A 6,254-nucleotide genomic window follows, 5' to 3' on the forward strand; every position below is an offset into this window, starting at 1 on the left:
TCTCCCACCAGCAGATGAGGAGCCTTTGTGCTAAAAGTTTGCCGTTTTCTAGGCTCTGAGTGCATAGAAGAGTCAGGAACAAGCTGAACCTTTCAGTTCCCATAGAACTGGGAGATTTCCAGAGGCATTTGGCACCTGGCAGACTCAAGTTATTCAGGCAGCAGCATAAAAAAATAATTAGGTCTTGCACACCGTCTTTCTCAGGGATATGTTACCTGCCTAATTGGCAACCAGAGCAGAAATTCTACTGCTCCTTCACCTCAGCAGCCAGTTCAGAGAGCTCAAAAACAGGCTCAGTCTGTGCTTTAGCAGTACCTGCCAGTATGCAGAATACAAATGGCATTACTGTCCCCTCCCAAAGAGAACAAGAACAAAAGGAAGAGGCAAATCCATTCCTTGACAACTCTGTCCAAAGGGCAAGAGGCTGATCTTGCTGGGGAGAACGTGACAAGGAGACTGGCAGTATGGTCTCCCTGGCATTAACAGAACCTTCATGGTGTGTTCCCTGTCTTGGCACTACAGAGAAACCGTTTGTACTGAGTTGCTCAGAAGCTCAAGGTACAGCTTGATACTTGGTGCCATTCTCTAGGCACAGCCACAAAAATGTGCCCAGTAAACTTCAGATTAGTTACTTGGTTGCAGGTGGCCTCTGCCTTGAGTGCCAGGCTTGCTCCAGTGCATGTGGAGAACAGCAAAGTGATGCTCACCCTGCTCTTAAATGAGCAAATTGCAACCAAATGCATGCAACCAGCTGTCTAGGCCCAACATGGCTCATTCAGCCCCTCCAATCAAGACAACAGTAAAGAAAAATCATCTCTATGAAACTGTTATCATCTCAGGTCGTCTTGCTGGTCAGAAGTATGCTGATTCTGACTCTGACAAAAACCAAGGCAAATAACTGAGTTGGAGGGCTCACTCTTTTTTCTCAAAACTACAGAAACATGGAGCAGATTGTGGGAGGAGTGTCATATAGTAGCAGGATTTCTAACTATTTTGCAAATGCGGGGTTGACTAATAATTGTTGTAATCACAGATGAGAAAGTTCTGTGCAGCCTGAGGTAAAGTGCACACAGATGGGAGTTTTAAAGCACCTCTCAAGCCACAGGTTAAAAGCCTCACCGAAGAGGCTCTAGTAAAGGCTAAGACAAGAGCTTTTCCTGGCATAAATCTGAAGAAAGAGTTCCTGCTCCCTACAGGTACGGATAGGATCAGAGAGACCTCAGTATGGAGCTCATCAAGATACTGCACCTGAACTCCGTGATGTCATTTTGGTGTCACTAGGGCACTCCAATGCTCCTGTCTCAATGAAGAGGTTTCAGTCTGTCCACATGCATATCAAGCATGAGAAGTTTCTCAAAGAAAATCCTGCAATATTCACAGACACACACAGAAATGCACTTTAAATGTAGTTTGGCATTATCACTAGCAACCTCCTGAGAGCCTAAGGAAAATTCTTGCACCAGAGATGTTGCAGCACCAGTTGACTTGTCTCTGATCTTCAGTCTTGTTGGTTCACAGCTGTTCCTCTTAGCTGCTGAGCTGGCAGCATCTGAAAACTGCTGAGGAGAGCTTAAGTCAAATGATCTAAAACCCACTTTATTTTCCTTCAGTAACCTGATTTTTGTTCTAATTTTGCTTTCTAAAATTAGATAAGAGTTTGTAAATAGGGGCATGTGGAACAGAGCAAACTTTATATTTTGTTTTGCTTAATAATTGGCTAATGATGGACACTGGAAGAATATTATTATGTTTGAATGTCATTATTAGTTCTAAAAGGGTTGGGTTTACTTTTCTGACAGCAGTTAATATTTTTTTTTAATTTATTTTTTAGATTATACCTTCTCTGAGACAGAGACTTTGTCAAACTTCTGTTTGCAAAGCACCGAGAACGGTTTAGTTCCTTGTTTAGCACACATCCCACACCTCTCATCCTGGATCTTGGAGCATTTTCAAAGATGAGCAAATGCCATATTTTACAGAGGTGGATCTGAGGTGCTCAGGAATAAGGCAGGAATAAGTAACAAGGCTTAGGACAGGCAATCTGCCTGTCTAGTAGACTACTGAGGGCACTGTGGTGAACACTGTGTTCAACGCTTTAAAGACTCAGAACCCAAATTGTCATCAATTCTGGACCTATAACACATTAATCGGGAGGAATTATGCTAAAGAGAAATTAGGACCCTCAGGTATCCTCTCAGAAAATCTTCTCAACACCTTCTGAGGGTCAGTGAACTAAGAATTTGCACAGGAAAAGGCTCATCACTGAGTGAATGGGGGTATCTGATACTCCTCAAAGGACGAGAATTCACATGGTTAATTTTGTATCTGAATTATCATCTCCAGTTGCACACTGGCCTGTCAACAACTCAACACACTGTAAGTTTTTGTTCTCTCATTGACGCATGTAGCACGGATTTCCAAAGGGACAGATGTGCTGCTTCCAACATATGCAAAACGCAGCAGCATCGGGGCCATAGAGCTGGAGACGAGGGTGCAGATTTCAGTCCCCAGCCATCCCAGCATTCACCTTCCATTTACAGTGGAGCTGAATTTACCCCTCAGCTAGAGTCCTCACTAAATTCAAGAGAGAATTATGTCGGCATATAATTTCCCCTGATGGAAGTCATAGCCATAGGATTTAAAAGATTTAGTGCTTGACAGCAGCATTTTTAAAGGGTCTTTGGATAACAAGTAGAGAGAAACCTCAGGAGTTCTTGTTCCTTCTGCCATCTCTCCCGTCACAAGCATGAGGAAAGGGCTGAGCCACAACAGATTTTGAAAATCAGTAGGGGAGTAGTTGGGATGAATGACTGCAGGAATATAGAATCTCCTCCTCCTTGGCCTGAAGTGACAATGAAATCAAATCCTTCCTAAAGTGTATGCAAAGCCTTTGGTCTCTCTGACAGTACTTTACTACATGCATTTTATTGATGGGTGGCTGCTTATTGTTCTCATCTCCCTGGACTGCTCCCATTCCCCATGAAACAGCAGAAAGTTTCCCATTTCCTGCAGCGAGAGTTGAGCAGAAATTTTAAGCTGGGTTTGTTTTCCAGTTAATAGGCAGAGGGTTGGTTTTTTGTTTGTTTGTTTGTTTCAAAACACTATGTAAAAAAAATACGCTTGGTAAAATCTCTTTGTCCTCTCCCAGAAACATCCAGCATTTCCCCGCTCTCAGTTGCACCCATAAGCAGGTAAGGTTTTCTTTGCTCAAATAAGAATGGCCTTTGCAACCTCTGAGAAAAATCAGCAGAGGGTGGGAGGTTCTTTTTAATGATGATGAAGACAGGGACAACGTCAGAGCCCTGAATACAACATTGCATGATGATTTTCTGTGCTTTGGAGGGACATCGTTCTGTGATTGGCGGGAACGGATAGTGACTGTCCTTCACCAGACTTTGGGCTCAAACATGGCAAGTTATTTGCATTGAGCAACAGTGTTCGGCACATATATTTGGCATAGCTCCCTGAGGACATCTCCAGAAGAGCTGGAAGGAGAGAAGCATGTTCTGAGTAACAGCTTGCTCTGCCTTTCCCTTCCCACAGCCAATGAACCTCAGGCTGAAGGGGTTAGGTACCATCAGGATGAAGCACAGGGAAATGTGGCTTCCCCTCTGGGTATTTACCTCTCATGCAGATCCCTTTCTGTTTGTAACTGCATTCCTGAGGCGTGATATGAGCAGAGCAAGTGTGTAGGTCGGTAAATGAGACGTGTACGAAGTGTTTTGGTGGTATGATTTCTATTATTCCACATGAATGGCACTGGCTTTCGTTTTTGATCATACAGCTTGTTATTTGCTTTATGCAGTTAGTCATGGTTGGCTGTGCACTTTTGTGCTTGGTGTTTTAACTCTGTAGCACTTCAGTACAAAGGAAATTTAAAAAACAACAATGAAAATGTTTCTAATCTGTTCTTAATTAAATAGACCTCAATAATTGTTTTATGAGAAGAGGGAAAACAAAACAGAGTGGTTGCTAACCTGAAAATGTAACCTATTTAAGGACCAAACTTTCCTTTATTTATGATAATCAGGATCTAGGGGAGCCTGGGTACCCATGAAGTTTTATCTGACAGCACACAATAAATGAGAGGAAAATTAACCTGGATAAAACAGTTTATGCCTCTCACTACAATATATTAAAAATATCTTTGTGCATTAAAACAGATCACCTAAGCCTGCTTATTTATTTTTGTTTGTGATTATATGTGCAGCATAGATTTTCTTTTTTATAAGCCACTGGTACCTGTTAAAAATGTTCAAGGGCAATAATAACAAAGTCAAATTCCCTGCCTTAAAATGGCCCGTTTCTACCCCCTGCCCTGCCCCCAGTTCACTGTAGTTGAACTGGGCTGGAAATAGATTTGTGGTTTTTTAATTTATTTAGGTTTAAAGATAGGAGGTCTTCATATGTGGTTCAAAGCAAAGAAGACATATTTAAATATGGTAGGGAAAAAGAAATCAAAATGTGACATCCGTCTGTGGTGCAAAAATTGAACCACCTATTGCCTAAAATATACGTGATTTTTTTGAAACTGAACAACTGAGCTCCATCCAGGCTTTGCTGAAGACAGTAGATGTTTGTCCATTGACTTCAATAGAACCTGAATTTAATCCAATATTGTACCCCCAAGCCACGTAGATCAAATATAAGTGTGATAACCCAAGTACTTAAACTAAACTTTCTTGCCTTTTATTATCATAAAATGACAATTTATTGCACCCCAAACTTGACTTCCTCCTATACGGAAAGAAAATAGGAAGTAAGAGAGGTGCAGAAATTTTTTCTTGTCGAGGAAGGTGTACCAGTCCAGAGTGCAGCACAGTAACTATACTCCAACCAGCTTTTACACACAGCCTTATTAATCAAATCCCCAGTTGTCATATCACTAGGGTTATCAGTGATTGAAAGTTCAACTCCAATGATAACTCGTAAAGTAGGGAATTGTTTACAGATGCACTAGAAATACTATAGGTAGGTATCTAGTAAGCAGAGACTACAACTCCCATGTACAATACATCGTAGGAGTAAAATATTAAATAAACACAGAAAAGAAATAGTTCCTTACAAAAGAAAAGTCACTAGACCTAAGGCTGTGCAATCAATTTATGCAGCTCACTTCAACAAAGCTACTCTTATTATTGTGAAATATTTGTTGCATGTGATCAACACAGTTCAGAGAAAGATGTTGCTACTATTTCAATGTTTCTTCTAACTCATAGACAAAATAACCCAGGGCCAGAATGTTAATAGCACTGACCTAGTTAAAATATACCAGAAAGGACGAGATTTTCTGATGTCTTCTGAAAATCTCATCCCACCTGGGCACAATTATCTTCAATATCACCTTTGGAGTAATTTTGAAACTGATTTTGAAATACCAGCATATCTATCAGCCTGTTCTGAAGACCTACAAAAGTAAGTGGCTTATTGAGGAGGAAGGACACTGTCAAGGCCTTGACACCCTCATGTACAAAATTTTGCAACAGATTTTGAAGACATCTGAAGGTAAGTGCAGGAGACTTCTGTCCCTTCCCTCTGCATCAGTTGTACTCCTAACTGATGCATATGCACAAGAGCTGATGCAAAATTTTCCACACAGATTTCAAAAAGATTGTGAAGACATTTTCATGAAACAAAAGTTTATGAGAAATCAGAGACTTAACAGCTTCCATGATTTCTTTTTGCTATTTTCTTCTAAATTTTGGTTTACCAAAAAAACTCTAAGAAACCCTTCCCAAATAAATAATTTAATTTTATGTATCATTATATATGCATACTATGCTTAAATATGATATATATATACTTGAGTGATTCTGTGTGTGTGAATAGATTCAAACTACACCTATTTGTGTGTGTGTGTGTGTCTGTGTGTATTTAAATATATGTATACAAATGATCTATCTGCCAATTTGAAAACAGAATGCTATTTTAAGGAGCACCTACATTCTAGATACAGAAATGTTTAAGTGCCTTACTTGGGAACAAACTAGGTATGGAAAAATCTCTGTGCACCCCAGATCTTAACACAAAATGTCTTAAAGTCCACAGACAGCCGAATTCTCAAAGCAGAAGATTGCCCCTGTAAATCTCCATTTCTGGCCATGTTCACAAGCACTTTGATCTTAGCCACATGAACTATTTCCTACTCCAGACACTCTGGGACTCCGAAGCTGGATGCTCCCTTTCTCCCAAGGAGAGGATACCCTATCCTGCAGATGCTCAGGGACTCTTACCAGTTTGGGCAAGATACAAAG

The sequence above is a fragment of the Nipponia nippon genome, unplaced genomic scaffold, assembly GCF_047370975.1.
Source record: "Nipponia nippon isolate SJK-2023a ecotype South Korea unplaced genomic scaffold, ASM4737097v1 scaffold_1, whole genome shotgun sequence".
Taxonomy (NCBI): Eukaryota; Metazoa; Chordata; class Aves; order Pelecaniformes; family Threskiornithidae; genus Nipponia; species Nipponia nippon.